This window comes from Puma concolor, chromosome A3 (genome assembly GCF_028749965.1).
Source record: "Puma concolor isolate L17-30 chromosome A3, mPumCon1.1.hap2, whole genome shotgun sequence".
NCBI classification, from domain to species: domain Eukaryota; kingdom Metazoa; phylum Chordata; class Mammalia; order Carnivora; family Felidae; genus Puma; species Puma concolor.
The window spans coordinates 40294981-40311099 of record NC_141669.1 but is presented as its reverse complement, the minus strand read 5'-3'; the positions used below and the strand labels follow the sequence as shown (position 1 = coordinate 40311099).

The window sequence follows — 16119 nt, the reverse complement described above, 5'->3', positions numbered from 1 at the left end:
ACATACGATAAGCAGGAACATTAACAGAAATCCGAGATGCATTACAGTGAAGCTGCAGAATGCTAGAGACAAAAAGAAAATCTCCTAAGCAGTCAGAGAGAAAAGACAGATTCTTTATAGAGAGCTAGCAAGGACGCTGAAAGTCGCCAGAAGACAGGGGAAGCATATCTGCAAAGTTCTGGGGGAAAGTAACTGTTCACCTAGAAGTGTATAATCTTGCAAGAACAGAGGCACAATAAAAGCATTTTCTGACAACAGAAATTGATGGACATCCCCTCCATAATGGAATTCCCGAGGGATGTACATTGAATAAAAGGCAAATGATCTTGGAAGATCTCAGATGCTGGAAGGAGAGTAGGAATCAAAGACACGAGTGAAAGAGTTAAAAGTGAAACTTGATTCTGAGAAAACAACCACCTGAATACATAAAACCATGAGAATCATTCATGTGTACCCTATGATTGGGAGAAAAATGTGTGTAGAGGAGCAATGGGAGATTAGATTGGGACCAGAGTTTGTAAGATTTGCCAGCCAAAAGTGTTTGGACTTTATTCTTCTAGCAGGAGGAAGATATGAAGGGTTTTTTTTTTTTTTTTTTTTTAATTAAAAAAAGGATAAGATGGGATGCCTGGGGGCAGGACCAAGCAGGTGAGACAGATGTGTGAGGGAGGCTGGGTGTGAGACATAAGAAGTCTATGGGGACTATGCAGCTGGAAAGTCCCATCTAAAGGGGACAGTCACTGCTCAGCTCTTTCCCACTGCTGCCATGTGGGAATCGAGCAGCCTGTGTTGCTAGATCGTTAGAGTCTTCCAGAGCAGCTAGAAATCTGGGGGTTGGGTTAGTTTTGTATTTCTAAGTTTTTAAAATTTAGCTACAAATTCGTTTTTTTTTTCTTTAGAAAATTGCATCACAAAATGTATGGTGACACAAAACTTCCACATGGAGGGCCTGAGGGTTTGTGACATCTGGACTGATAAAAGTGATGATGTGGAAACACTAATACCGAAGCATGTGCAAGGTCAACTTGAGAAGTTGGTCCCAGCTCTGCCACCTCTTCAAAAGTTATCCTGTCCTGTCAGGTTTGGTTTTGTTTCTTTACTCAGGGATGCTCTCATATTACCAATGAGGCTGTGAAGTTTTTACAGGTGGGGACCTTATCTTCTCTGAACATGCCACAAGATAGAGCACATGGCCTGGCTTTCAGAGGGTAGGCTAAACAACGTGGTAAGAAATTAGCGTCCTTCTTCCCGCTCCCCCAAATCTCATTCTCAAAAGAATCAGAAGTATCGTTCCTCCCTGCACCCCCTCAGGATTGCTGTACCCTGGGGATTTGGGTTTCCCTTGCCCAACCTGGAGTGGATGGCCTCCTAGAAAAGCTGAGACCTTTACCCAGTTCCCCTAAAATGCCCTAGGAGGTAAAGAACCTTCTAAAGAAATGCCTGAAGATGGCCATGTACTGACCACTAAATGCCACAGCTGGGCAGGAAACTAGAGGTCCTGTGGTCAAGCCCATGGCTGGCCTGAATGTGATGAGGGCATCTCTGTGAGCCCTGGAGCCTTGGAGTCTAGAACCAGACATAAAGCTAAATGGTAACAACAGCACCAACATGGGCAGAGGAGGAGGCCCTTGACCTATTTTCCTATACCATATAAGGTCTAGAGTTCTTCTACTATCACCTGGAAGGAGGAGGGAAATTCCAACAGTGGCTAATGTCAATCATCTGGTCAACCAGACAAATCAGATTTAGAAAATAGGGCTCTATTATTGCCAGTCCAATGGGCATCTGTGAAATGTTTATCGATGGCAGGAGCTCTACCAAGAATGGAAGGAAGTTGAGGGAGGTAGGAGAAGGGAGTTGGTGGAAATGGGAGAAGTGACCAAGCCTTTGATCATTAGAAACGCGTCACCTCTGCTTATCCCAAAGTGACACGCATCCTTTATGACCATTTCCCTAGAGTCAACAAGGAAAAATCATAGCTTTTCCCTTTTATATACACTTAAAATAATATTTTTTTTACTGAAGTATAAGAGACCTAGCAAAAAGTTCCAAAATCATAAATGCAAAACTCAATGAATTATCTCTAAATGAACATACCATGTCAAAAACGGGTCAAGAAATGGAACATTGCTGACCTTCCCGAAGCCTGCCTTGTGGTTCCTTCTGGTCACTACCCTCACCTTCCTTCTGTGATGGTAGCCACTCTTCTGACCTCCACCCCTTAGATTTGTTTAGCTAGTCTTGGAACTTTACATAAAAGAAATCTACAGTACGGATTCTTTGTATCTGGTTTCCTTCACTCACGTTGGGTTTGGGAACTTCATCTATCTTGCTGCATGAGGCTTAGATGTGTTCATTTTCATTGCTGCATAGTATGGAAGTATCACAGTTTTTAAAATCCCCTTGATGGAGGGGTGCCTGGGTGGCTCAGTCGGTTGAGCATCTGACCCATGATTTCAGCTCAGGTCATGATCCCAGAGTGGTGAGAATCAGAATTTCCTGAAGTTCAGTTTCATGAATGCCATCTTTGTGATTTTTGCCATATTCCTGTACCACCCGTACTACCACTTAATATTTTTCTTTCAACTGTCTAACTTGTAACTTTTAAAGGTCCGCTTTAGCCTTACCCTAAAAAAATGACAGCTGTGAACTCATAGCTTTGATGTGTGGCTACCTTTGCTTTTGTTACGCATTAAAATATGCATATAACTCTTCAAATAAATTGGTCAGTTGGCTACCCATGTGAGATATTCTCTATTGCCTCCTCCTGCTCCTTTCCCAGCCCTGCTCTGTGTGGGAAGCTGACCTCCACACACTGCCTCAGCCGGCTCTCTTGCCCTCTGCCTTTGCGTGTGTCTGGCTGAGAGGCACTGGAGGGTGGCTAGAGGACAGGGTATTTCTCCCTATCCCAGCTGGCAGTTGGCTCCATTCTCTATCGAAGGCCACAGGTCTGGTCAGGCAGCCCTCTCTCACAGCCAATAGTCTTATCTCCTTGCCTCTCCAGATGTTTCAAATCCCTGGCATATTACCAATCCTTGGTTCCTTTCCTTGTGCCTATCCCTTTATAAACGATCCCTTACTAAGCCTCCTTCAACTCCCCCTCCCCCCCATCATGGGGCCATGATGTTTCCTGCTAGGAGGGATGTGGTGTCAAATACCACCAATGGCAAGCATCCACTCCTGTTCTATACAGGTATTAGCTGAGACCCAGGAAGGGACTCACTTATCCAAGGTCCCCCCTACTGTGAGTGCCAGAGCTAGGAATGGTCTCCCTGGTTCAATGCATTTCTCACCGTGGATGCTACTCCTAGGGAAGAAACTAGTCAGGTCTAACAGTGTCCAAGTGTTCAATATTGTAAAGCCTCTCTCTCTTCCCTTCCCTGTCCTAATCCTTTTTTTTTTTTTTAATGGGCCCCGGATCTAACTGGATCACAGCTGGCTTATTTCCTGACATATGCCATGTATCAGCCCTCCCAGAGCCCGCATCTTTATTCAAACACACCTGCATTTCACTTCTCTCCTTCAGTCATGAATCCTTCCCAGGAGAGGCCCAAAGGCCTGACCCACACATCTCTTCCTCTGTGAGCCTGCTGTGTAAACTTTTCCCCTCTGTCCAGAAATGATCATGCTTCCCCTACTCTCCCCTAGCTCTACCTTAGCACTGGCCCAAGTGGTAACAAGTTGTGTGTGTGTTTCTTTGACCACACTGTGACCACTTCTCTGAATGATCATGTGGAACCCCTTTGTATCATCAGCACCCACCCCTGAGCCTGACTCGGATCAGCCCCTCACAGTGCTGTGTTGAATTAAATTGCATTCACTAGGCCATCAAGAACATTGAAGCATGAAAGATGTTCCAGTGGGTCACAGATGAATTCCTGTCTCACTAATTTTTAATGGTTATTTATTTTCAAATGATATGCTGGAGATGTGGTCTGAGTTGGGGGTGGGGTCAGGGGTGGCTCTTCACAGTCTCTTATTCTTCCCCTCTGAGGCATGCTGGAAAGGGATGAAGAAGTGGCCATCCAGTTTCATTATGGGTCATGGTTCTCCAGCGAAGGTCCTTAGGTAAGAGGCATTGGGCCTATATCCTGCTGAGTGGGTATGCATACGCTGTGTGCATGAGAGAGAATGGAAGGGGGCCCTCAGAGTGCTCTTTGAATCCCCAAAGGGGCCCAGCTCCAAAGAGCACTTTGGCCTTGAATGTAAAGGACGTCTTGCTGATGTCCACGCCCGAGGTCAGGTTAAAGCCCCTATTAATTATAAATTGTCCCTTCTCCTGGGTCTTTCCTCTCTGCGTGGATCTCCCATGGAGGCTTTAGGGAGGGTAGCTTTGGCTTCAAGAGGCAGCTTATCTTGGATCTAGGAGTTCAAATCCAGAGTTATGGCCACGTCCTTGTTTCTTTCAGACATAGTTCCTATGAGCATCTGCCCAGGGCCTGAGCTTGGAAGGCAGGTCTATTGTGGAGAGCATCCAGCTCCTATACCAAGAAGGGCCTCCATGTTTACCACTGACCATGGGCTCACCGATAAGTGAGTCAACTCTCAGCTTTGAGCACCTCAGCGACCTTGAACCATGAGCTAGGGTTGGCACATGTTGTCAGGACAGACTTCCTCAAAGGGGCCAAGCTCTTACACATCGATCTTCCCTCTTGCAGGGAAATCTGGAGGTTGTACTGATCATAGAGCTGGTTCTCCAGGGGAGCAAAGAATCAGGATGGAGGGCTGGGTTTGGGATTGATGGGTACTACCCATCAGCCTGGTGTTTGCTGCACACTATTCTCTTCTCCTCTTTATTCTGTCTCACACAGAGCTGAGGGAAGAGGCCTTGACAATGGGTAGAAGTTAGGGGATCCTGATTATGGCTTCAACCCTAGCCAGTGGTTGTATACCCAAAGGAGCTTCCTGGTTCTTGTTCTCTCAGGCCATCTGGATACCCTCCCCTCTGCACATTACCCTGGCATACTGCCCACACCTGGGCTGTCACAGCCCCCACCCCACCATGCACACCCAGGAAGGGGCCCCAAACTGGACATTGGGAGCCCTGAGTGCAACTTTCACTTCTGCCAACAACAAGCACCCATGTATTCTTGGGCAAGTCCCTTCACTTGTCTGTAAGAGAGATATAATAATCCTGTAAGGCCCTCAAGTGTTACTTGGAGGATTAAGATAATGGGTAAGAAGGTCTTCAACGGATTCTGAAGTGCGATTAGCATTTATTATTATTTATTATTATTAACCTGTTCCTTCCTTGGGGCCCTGCTAAGTGAACCAAAGTATGAATGGTTAGTAATGAACTTTTAGCTTCTCTTTCCAGACAACTATTTGCACTTGTAACCAAGATGCTGCATGCCTACATTCAGAGAAAAGAGTAGGGAATAAATCCCAAGTTCGCAGGCATGCAAGAGAAGAGCATCCTCTGAGCAGGATGTCCTGCTTCCTTTACCAGATACTTTACTGGCATCACCAACTCCCCTCACGAGAGGTTGGACATTGTCATCTACGTCAGGGAAGTCTTTGTGCAGAAGGCTGAAGGGAGAAGAATTTCCAAAGACAAACACTTGCTGGGAAAACCAACTTCCCAAACTTCCTTCGTTTGTCAGTCGCTTGGTACCCAGTTGATGCGTCCATGAGACTGTTTTCAGCTGAAAACACCACAGCATTGGGAAAGGGAAAGAAATCTTTGCCAAATTCCCATGTTATGCTGCTTAAGGAGGAGAAACCTGCCAAAAAGTTTCCTAACGTTTGAAGGCCCCTGTCCTGTTTAAGGTGTTTGTTTTCATCCAGATAGGTTGGTGGCTGCTTTCTTTCTCTCTTGCTCAACTCTTCCTCCTGCGTTCCATCAGAGTTCTTGTTTCCCATCCAAAGGGCTCCACCCCTTTTCTAGCAATTTCCGTTTTCTAACCCTCCATCTCCTCCTCCTCCAGTGCATACGGACACGGGTTCATCTGAGAGTTTCCCAATTGGTCTTGGTGCGACCTTCCATCACCTCTCACAGTGTCTGGCTCCTGAATGAATTCTTCCTTCAGTCTAACTCAGTTCTAGACGTCACTCTCCTGTTTCCAGACTCTCCTCAGACTCCTCATTATCTACCAAATTAACTTCCATCCCCTACAGCTGGCCTTGGTTAGCTCATTGGTTCCCATTCTTCTCAGTGCCTTTCTCAAACACCTGTTGGGCCCAGACAGCCTTTTTGAGCCTCCTCTATTTTTCCCTTATCTCTTCCTGCCCTACTCCCTGGCCCCGTGCCCTACTCACACCACTCTTCAAAACCTCTCCATAGCCTGTCTCTGCACATTTGTTATACCATTCCTTCCACCCAGAGTTCTTTAATTTACTCTTCACAGGCACCGCCCCTAACAGCCCATCTCAGTGGCACTTCCTCATTAGCCAAGCAAGCGTGTGCTCATATGGTAGGGGTTCTGGGCAGGCTGTTTACCAAGGGACCCTCAAGCTGCTGGCCATGTCTTTAGATTTTTCCTCTTGGGCTACTCAGACTCCCCAGAGAGGAATCTTCCAGGCTCTTGCCTGGAGGGTGGGGTCAGGCTGCTAGTGTGTTTAAGCCCCAAGTGGCAAAAGGTGCTAGGAGTCCTTAAGTTTAAAAAATTAATGGCATCTGGGTACCTGGGTGGTTCAGTCAGTTAAGCATCCACATCCACGTGGAGCCTGCTTGGGATTCTCTCTCTCCCTCCTGCCCCCCCCTCTTTCCTGCTAGTGTGCGTACTGTCTCTCAAAAATAAATAAACTTTAAAAGTTTTAAAGAAGCCTTTAAAAATTTTTTAAAAATAAAAATCAATGGCATCAGTCCTTGATCCTTCTGTTTTCCATTCTGCATCCCACACTCCACTGTTATGGAGCCCCCCAGTCCAGAAACCCACTCTGTGACCCTTTCATGAGACTAAAGCTGCAGACTTCTGCTGGGGCAAGAGGGGCAGGCACCCAGCAGAATGGAGTCAGAGCAGGCCTCAAGGGACCCAGAAAGTGCCAATAACTGCAGACACTCATAGATTGCTTACCAAGCACAAGCACTGCTTGCTGTGTGTTCAGAGTAGTTCACATATGTTTATGTATTCACATATTTACATTTACCCCTCAAACCCTGCTTCTCCTAGTTCTCTGCACTTAACCCCAGCCCCTGACTGCTGGTCCTAAGCTCCTGGGGCTCCAGCTTCCTCCCTTTGAGGAACCTGTGGTATGAAACATTCATTCTAGCTTTCTCCGAGTCGGGCTTAGGGTTGGGCTCAAAAGTCTGCCTGGTCAGTTATTCCTCATCTGCTTGCCTTCCTGCTTCCAAAATGTTAATGCTATTATTTCCTCATAACATCCTTTCTTAGGAAACATCACTGCAACTGTGTTAGTGGGCTAACGGATGTTGGTGCATATGGAGATAGTTGTCCACCCACCTGGCCCGGTACAGCCACCTCCCCGTCCTGAGTCCGGGACCCTCCCAGGGTCCCAGGCCCTATGGGCCTCTTCACTCGGCTAGTCCTGATCTGGAACCTTTATAAGAAAACCAAAATTCTAACTATAGCACTTCTCTGAATTCTGTACATCATGCTAGTAAACATGCTAAGGGGGTAGTGGGAACTCCCAAGTCTGTAGCCAGTTGGTCAGAAGCCTAGGTGGCCCGGAGACCCCCGAACTTGTGTCTGGCATGCGAAGTGAGGACAGTCTTGTTGGAGACTGTGTCCTTAAGCTGAGGAGTCTGCGCTAACCCAGGGTAGTTAGTACCAGAACCGCGTTGCTGTATTGCAGATACAAAAGGCACAAGGAAGCCCCACTCCCCTGGGGCTGCCATGGTAGCAGGAGTGCTGGAGATGAAGAGATCACAGAGAGGGCAAAGTGAAGCTTTCTGGACTTCACCTGCCCTTATAACCAGGGCCTTCTTCCTCCACTGCCAACCCCAGAGTGATGAAGTCCGCAAGTTTCCCCAGGCCTCATAGGTACAAATGAGGTTGTATTCGTGACCTTACTTCTCAGTTTCTTCCCCACATCCACCCCTGCAAAGTGCCTGTGTCCATGAGAATTTCTGGGAGTTCCCCGGGTGGCTAAGGTTTGCTCATGAACAAAGACAGTCATCTCTTTCTGGGGTCTCCTGGACACTGCTGCTTCCATGGGATAATACCATTTGAGATATATTCTGCTTGCCTGTCCAGATTCTCTCCCCACCCTCCTCAGCCACGCTCGGTGTCCTGCAGCACTGATCTTTATGAATTGTATCATCCGGCCTATTTTGTCCTGACTTCTGGTCGGGTTCAGCCAGTGGAAGGCACTGGAGGCAGGGGTGGGAGGAGAGGGAGGTCAGTATTTATTCCCTGCTCCCTCCCTGTCCTGAGTTGGCTGATTCCCCTAAGAAAGGCTACAGCTCTTACCAGGTGACCCATATTGTGACCACTCCCACAAGAGTCCCCTGAGGGGGAGGAGGATGGGCTTCCTGCAGCTGCTAGCCCTGTGATGCTTCACCACCCCTCGTGGCCTTCCCCTGGCACTGCCCACAGCGTCGTTCTTCGAACTCTCCTCAGATGGCCACGTTGAGATGCCCCTTGAGACCCCGACCACACAGACATCACTGCTGTTTCCACTGGATGCACATCCTCAGGCCACCCTGCCTCCCCCTGGACATCACCAATAATTCTACTGTGTCCTACTGAAGCGCAGCTGCCATAACGCCAGTGCTACGCGGGCGGGGACATCTCTCCCTGCTCGGTTTCACTCTGCGAGAGGGGCTCAGAGATGTATCCGCTTGTGCCCACAGTGTCTTCTGGAATTTTGAGTGAAATAGTGCCTCTGTTTTACCATGCATGAGGCTGAAGGAGGAGTCCCAAGTGTATGAGGTGTTGAGCTGGAAAGAGCCAAGGAGCCACGCTCTCGCTTTAGGGCTGGGGGCTGGAGCTGGGAGTTGGCTCTGCCACTAAAAGGCTGTGTGACCTTGGACAAGTCGCTTTGCTTTCAGGGCTACTTCCCTTCCTGTGTCACCGGGGTTGGGCTTGGTGATTCTCGAACTGCTCTGGGGCCCCAGCTTCACTTTGGCCAGAACAGTTCCTATTTGATCTATTTTTAGAAATTGGGCTTATTGTGAAGACTTCTTTTAAAGTATGAGTCCACCACTTTAAAAGTGTTTGCAAACAGCCGGGCTAGGCGATTCTAAGATCCCTTCCAGTCTCAACATTTTTGAACATAAATCACCCTTGTCTTCCTCAGCGTTGTGCCAGGGAGGGTCTCGTTCCAAGAATTAATGGAAAACTAATGATGAAAGACCCATCTTCTGGAGTGCCTGGGTGGCTCAGTTGGTTAAGTGTCTGACTCGTGACTTAGCTCAGGTCATGCTCTTACAGTTTGTGGGTTCCAGCCCTGTGTCAGGCTTCATGCTGACAGAGCAGAGCCTGCTTGGGATTCTCTCTTTCTCCTCCTCCCCCCCGTCCCCTCCAGAATAGATAAACTTAAAAGGAAAAAAGAAAGAAAGTCCCATCTCCTGCCAGGTCTCTGCCACAGCAAATCTACCACAACTGGGTGGATGGTTTTGCTCCCCCCGCCCATCCTCACTTCTCATTTACTTCTGCCCCGATTCCCAGGCGAGGATAACAAAGGCACATTTTAAATCAGTTGCATCAAATGCAAACCAGCCCAACAAACAAAAATGTGAAAAACATGGGAATTTTTAACAAACTGAATTTGGGAGCTTTTGCAAAGGCTTGGCCGGTGGCTGTGGAAACTGGCAGCCCCTCAGTAGTTTGTCCCAGACATTTGGTGCTGGAGAGGATTGTGGAGCAGCGATTGATAGTTTGGGCTCTGGGGTCAAAAGGATATGATCAAATCCCAGTGCCGCCATTAACTAACTGATCGATCTTGGCCAAGTTACTTAACCATGCTGAACCTTTTTTCATAATCTGTAAAATCAGAATAATAATAATAATGCCTCCTTGATAGAGTTGTTGGGAGGATTAAGTGTGAGATACTACATGTGGGATGTTTAGCACAGTTCCTGGTACATGGAAACTATCCAGTAAATCAGCTCTTTATGGTTATTGTTATTAGAACTATTCCTCTTGGTTTTCAGGAAGCTCAGAGATCAGAGCTCAGTTAAGAGCTTAGCTGAGAAACCCTCCCAAGTAATACCCCCTCCCCCTCTGCTCCGTTTCATAGCTTCTTAACATAGTTATCACTTATCGAATTCTTAGTATGTACCAGGACTTAGAGACACTACCCAACACCTACCACAGTGCTGGGAATATTACAGATCACTCAATATATGATGGCAGAATAATCGAATGATCTTATTCAATGCTCCAAGCAACCCTGAGAAACAGGTATCATTGTCTCAATTATAGTAGACATATTTTTGTCATAATTGTATAGCATCTGAGCCTGCTTCCTGATCTTGAGGAGTCTGCTTTTGCAAGAGGGTCCCACTCTGGATGCTGAGAAGGTGAAAAGCTCCCCTTGACCTCTGGCAGCAGGAGCAGGGACATGTGAACTGAAGACAGCCATTCGGATCCTCACCTGAGACTTTTCAATCCAGACTGAACAATGTAGTTGGAATTCCTTCTGGTGGGGCTGACAGGGCATCCAGTGCCTGTGGCCCTGGTGGCACTGGGGCCAGCAGTGACCACGATGCCGGCAGAGGGCCCAGTACCCAGCCGCCTACAATCCATTTTAAAAGGGGGAAAAGTATTGTACATGACATTATGTGATGTTAGTTTTGCAAGGAAGTTTCTACATCTTGCCAGCCTTTCCAGAATTCTCTTTCCTTCTGGAGTCTGTGAGTTTCCTTAACACTCAATCTACTTCAGGCACCCCCAAGGGACTCCTCTCTCAGGATGCCTGCCCTCCATCTCCTCAGCAGATGTTTAGGCAGCTCTTGTTGCCTCCAAGAAGATGAAGCCACACCTCTTCAGATTTTCTACCCCCCACCCCCGCATCCCCTGTCTGCCCATTTGGTGCCCAAACTATGCCAATTCAGGGCCATTGGTACTCTTTTCCTCTTCCAAATGAAAACCCCAGAATGGGTCTTTCTGTCGCACACAGATATGCCGGGGGTGAGGGCTGATTCATACATTTTTCTTAAGGAAAAAAGGCCTTTGGGCCAGCTGGCAAAGGTTGGTTTTCATTGATTTCTTTCTCATTCCCTTCTTGGACTCCTCCGTTTCTCCGGGCCTGTGGTAGATCCCATGGGGAATACTGGGGGACAAATACATGTACATAAATGTAAAAAAAGAGTACTGGACCTGGAGTAGGAGAGCTGGGATGGAACCCTGGCATGGTCACTCACTGTCTGACAAAAGTTGGGTGGGTTCCCTAACCTCTCCAAGCTTCAGTCTCATGATCTGTAAAATGACCTCATCAGTGCAGATATTCTGTGGGTTGCTGGAAGATTAAGAATGCATTTAAGAACTCATCAAAATCGCTGGTTCATGGGAGACATCCCATAGATGTGTGTGCCTGTCAGTTGAAAGTCCCCCCGATGATGGAGCCCAAAAGGAAGATGCCCACACCTCCAGCCACTTAAAGTCAGTGGGGGGAGGGCAGGAGCATTTGAGAGTTAGGGCACCTAGAAACGTGGTAAAGCCTACTTGCAATTGTGTTAAATCCCTGAACCACCAGCATCGTCGGCAGATGAGGGAGGGTGAGTGGAGGGAGAAGGGTGCCAGAAGAGAAGGTGCTAGAAAGAAGAGCTGAAAACAAGCATGACCCTTAACTGAGTGTTGTCTAAATAGTCCTCGAGCCCAGTTTCCCTGTGGCCCTAAGGTGGGGCGGCAAACACACTGGAAGGACCATGTGGACCCAGTGGGTGCTGGTGTTGGGACCTGGGTCCCAGTCTTGTCTCGAACATTTATGTGGTGAATGAACTGGGAGGGCCACCGAAGCTCTCTGAGCCCTATCTTCATGCCTGCGATGTAGGGGGAAATACTAGTACTTGCCTCACTATTGTAGAAACAATGAACAGGCGAATGATTTTCTAAACAATTTATTAAGATATACTTCACGTACCACAGAATTCACATCAACCTGGCTCCATATTTTCTTTGGACCAGTAGTACTAGGGCATGTTCTTTTCACATCAAATGGCTGGAGCTTAGGAAGTTGAACAGAGACACCACATGATGCCTCTTGAGCCTCTTAAGTCACTCCGGCCACACTCCACTGACCAAAGCAAGTCATGTGGCCATGTCAACATCAGTGGTGAGACATATGATGCTCAGGCTAATGGGCAAGGCTACAAAGTCACATGGCAAAGGGTGTGAGTGTAGAATTCTATGGGAAGAATCTGAAGACTGGTGAACAGTGACACATCCTAGGACAGGGGACGACAAATGTGCCTAGGAATGCAGTATGGGTGGTTTTGGTCTCCCAGGAGCCTACCAATGCTGCTTTGCTTGTAAGTGGCCAGCTTCTGCTCTAGCTTCCTGCTTCTGAGGGTCCCATGTTCCAGGTGGGGGACTGTGCTAGTCCAATCTGTCACATTAGCTTTCTAGGCCACAATTCCTAGTTCCTGGTTTCCCAGCTATCCTGCCACTGTTTCCTCTGAGGTCCTGCCAAGAGAAGCAAGCCTTCCAAGGGGTTCAGATCTCCTTCATGTGCAACAGGCTGGGGTCAGACCCCTTTGCTCCTGTTCCCAGGGGCCCAGCCAAGTTCAGACCCCTTTCCCCTGTTCAGTCTCCCAAGCACAGCTTTCTCACACTGCTTTCCTGTCCAATATGGCCTGATGATACTATCTAGCAGACAGCAAAGACCCATATAGCCAGGCCCTCAATTCACAGAAAGGCCTGTTTATCTTTCCTGGGGTAAGACAGAGTCTCCAACAGTGAATGTTCAGAACTCAGATTAGCTTTTCAAAGGTGACCTTTCCACAGTTTACATTCTCAATAAATTACTCTGCTAAATTATAATGGATGGAGCTTAAAGCAAATTTCTGAAAGGTTTGGTCAACATTCTGGTGTAAATAACCTTCTGTATTTCAGTATTGCCAGTCTGCTTAGTCTGCTTCCATTAGTAATGTGAATAAGCATTTCCTTGGGTACAGCCCAAAGTTAGCAGCAATTATGAAAACTATGCAGAAGCTGGTTAATTCAGGAGCTGGTTAGCATGGCTTTCTTCAATGAGACCTGCCGCCTCTCTGTCACCACCTTCTCCCTATGGAGGTTGTTTTAGTGTAGTCTTTGCAGGCTGATTTCTAAACATCCTTTCAAGAAGGTGACATAGAAAACAAGCCACAAGTTCCTCATAAAGTTAAACATACACCTATCTTATAACCCAGGAATTCCAGTCCTGGGTATTTTTACTTTGGACAAATGAAACTTCTACCTGCCCTACACAAAGACTTGTACATCAATATTCATAGCAGCTTTATTCTTAACAGGAAAAAACTGGGAGAACCCAAATGTCCATCAACAGATGAATGGACAAACACACTGTGGAATATACATACAATGGAAAACTCTGTTGCAATAAAAAGGCAGGACAGCCAAAATATGTGACGACAGATGAATCTCAGAGATATTATGCCGCATGAAGGAAACCAGGCACAAAAGACTATCTACCGTGTGATTCCTTTATTATGATGCTGTTTTGGTTCGGGCTACTATAGCAGAATACTACAGACTGGGTGACTTACAGACAACAGAAATTTCTTTCTCCCAGCTCTGGAGGCTGGGAAGTCTAAGACCAAAGCACCAGCAGGTTTGGTGACTGGTGAGAGCCTTTATCTGATTCAGAGACGGTCATCTTCTCGCTGCATCCTTACATAGTGGAAGGAGTGTGGATTCCTCTAGGATTCATTTTATAGGGACGCTGATCCCACTCATGAAGCCTATGCCCTCCTGACCCAATCATTTCCCAAAGGCCCCGTCTCCTAATACCCTGACATTTGGGTTAAAATTTTAACATCTGAATTTTGGAGGGACACAAACATTGAGTCTTCAAAGACACTCCAGAAAAGAGAAAAACAGTCAATGATAGGAGTCAGAACAGTTGGAATTTATTGGGAAAGGGCAAGAAGGAACTTTCTAAGTGATAGAAATGTTTTATATCTTCATCGGTGTGGTAGTTCTGTGTATATATTTGTTAAAACCCATCAAATTCTGTAGGTTAGACCTGAGCATTTTGCTGTATGTAAATTATACCTCAATATAAGATATTTCTTAAAAAAATCAGGCTATTTCCTCAAGTGTTCCCAGAGAAAACTTAGGAGATCCATGTCCTAAATGTTATTTTTTTATTTTTTAGTGTTTATTTATTTTTGAGAGAGAGAGAGAGAGACAGAGCGCAAACTGGGGAGGGGCAGAGAGAGAGGGAGACACAGAATCCGAAGCAGGCTCCAGGCTCTGAGCTGTCAGCACAGAGCCCAATATAGGGTTTGAACTCACAAACTGCGAGATCATGACCTGAGCCAAAGTCGGATGCTTAACCGTCTGAGCCACCCAGGCGCTCTGTGTCCTAAATGTTAATGGGGACACTGGTGACCTTAGAGCTGAAAAGGTAGTTGGTAACGTAGTCAGCAGCCAAGTGGCAACATTTTCGTTTTGTATCATCATTTAATCATTTATGAAAAATAATTTCTGAAAATGGATTATGAGGCCCATCGAATTAAGTTCTTAAAATGATTTTGAGAGTGGATCCCAGGTTCTGCTTAGTGAACTCCAAACGTCATGATGGGCAGCTTTTATGTCAATGTCCTATGATGCTCTCTTGCTGAGGAGCAGGGCTTGTTCAGACCTTGGGTCTGAAGAGCCTGTGACATAAGGGTCAGACAGAGCACCTCTCCGGCTCAAGGTGAAACATGATTTTCTGAAGATGCGTCAGAGTTGGAGGATCCTATTAGCTGGGGTGGTAGGGGCTCTGGATTGGGGGCCAGCAGGCCTGGAGTGAGACTTTGCCCTTCCAGTAACCTGCCCTGAGCAGTAAATCCATGTGGGAACCTGCTGACATTCAACCAGAGAGAGAGTGCTATGACCTCGGGGGAGGCATTTGTTGCTTCTCCTCTAATCTATCCAGGGCCTCGGGACTCCTAGAACAGGATGTTCATTATGATTCTCCCTTGACCAAAATCCTTTATAATCCCCATGCTGCCGTCCCTGCCAGGAAAGGCAAAAACCTCCCTTGTGCTGAAGCTCTTGCTTTGTTTGATGTGGCCTGGGACTGAATCAGGCCATGAGTTTCCCCCCACTTGCTCAATTAGACAAGCTTTTTAAACACAGAGCTGTAACACACACCCAAACAGAAAACAATGCAAAGGAAAGAGCCCCTTCTCTCCTATTTGTCCAATTGTCTTTGGAATGTGCTTCTCTCCCCCTCTTCAGAGGCAGGGAGCCCTCCCACACAGGGGCATCCAGGATGCTGCCGGCTTCTCTCCGGGTGGTCCCAGCCAGTCTCCTGTTCACTCCCCCCCTCCCCTGGGAAAATCATGTACAGTGCATTTCAGGGGATTGGCTGAGGGAGGGTCGCCTTCATTCTTTTCTCCTGGTCACTGTCTTCTCGATCTCATCCAGCATGCTTGCCTCAGCGCCTTCATAACACGTGCACTCAGACAGATATGTATGTACACACAGCCACACAGCATTGAGCAGTCATTCATTCATTTCTTCTCCAACAAGGACATATGGAGCCCCACGTGCCTGACACTGTGCCAACCATCAGGATGCAGCAGGGTGCAAGATTAACACCTGGGGGAAATGTACACAGCGCTCACTGCTAACACAGTGTTCATGGGCAGACACAGATGTCAAAAGGCAATTCCAGTACAGTGGAGGAAATGCTGAAAGAGGACAGAGTGGGGACGCTAATTCAGACTCAAAGGACTCAGGAAGTGCTTTCCCAGGGGGCATGTGCTCTAAGCTGAGACTAACAATAAGTTAGTTGTTCGAGTGATGAAGGATGGGAGGAAAGTATTTTAGAAAAAGGAATAGCATGTGAAGACCCAGGGGCAAAAGAGAAATCGGTTCAAAGAGTGAAAAGGAATTTCTCATATCTGGATGCTTAGAGCAGAAGAGGGAAGGGTGAACCATGAGAGTGGCATGGATCAGGGAGGGAAGTACCTCAGCAGGCAGGTTTCCAAAAGCAGCACAGTGGGTAAGTCGAGAGCAAGGGCTGTGGGATAAGGTTGCCTGGGGTGAATCTTGGCTC

General features: G+C 47.2%; 1 long non-coding RNA gene across 3 annotated transcripts in view; it reads left to right on the top strand.

Moving 5' to 3' along the window:
* Window positions 1-16119, top strand: part of LOC147582398 (uncharacterized) — a 30450-nt gene that overhangs the window by 8461 nt on the left and 5870 nt on the right. For all 3 annotated transcript variants that reach the window (XR_015249079.1, XR_015249077.1, XR_015249078.1), the window contains exon 4: window positions 900-1080. This is a non-coding gene — a long non-coding RNA (uncharacterized LOC147582398). The remainder of the gene's footprint in view (window positions 1-899; window positions 1081-16119) is intronic.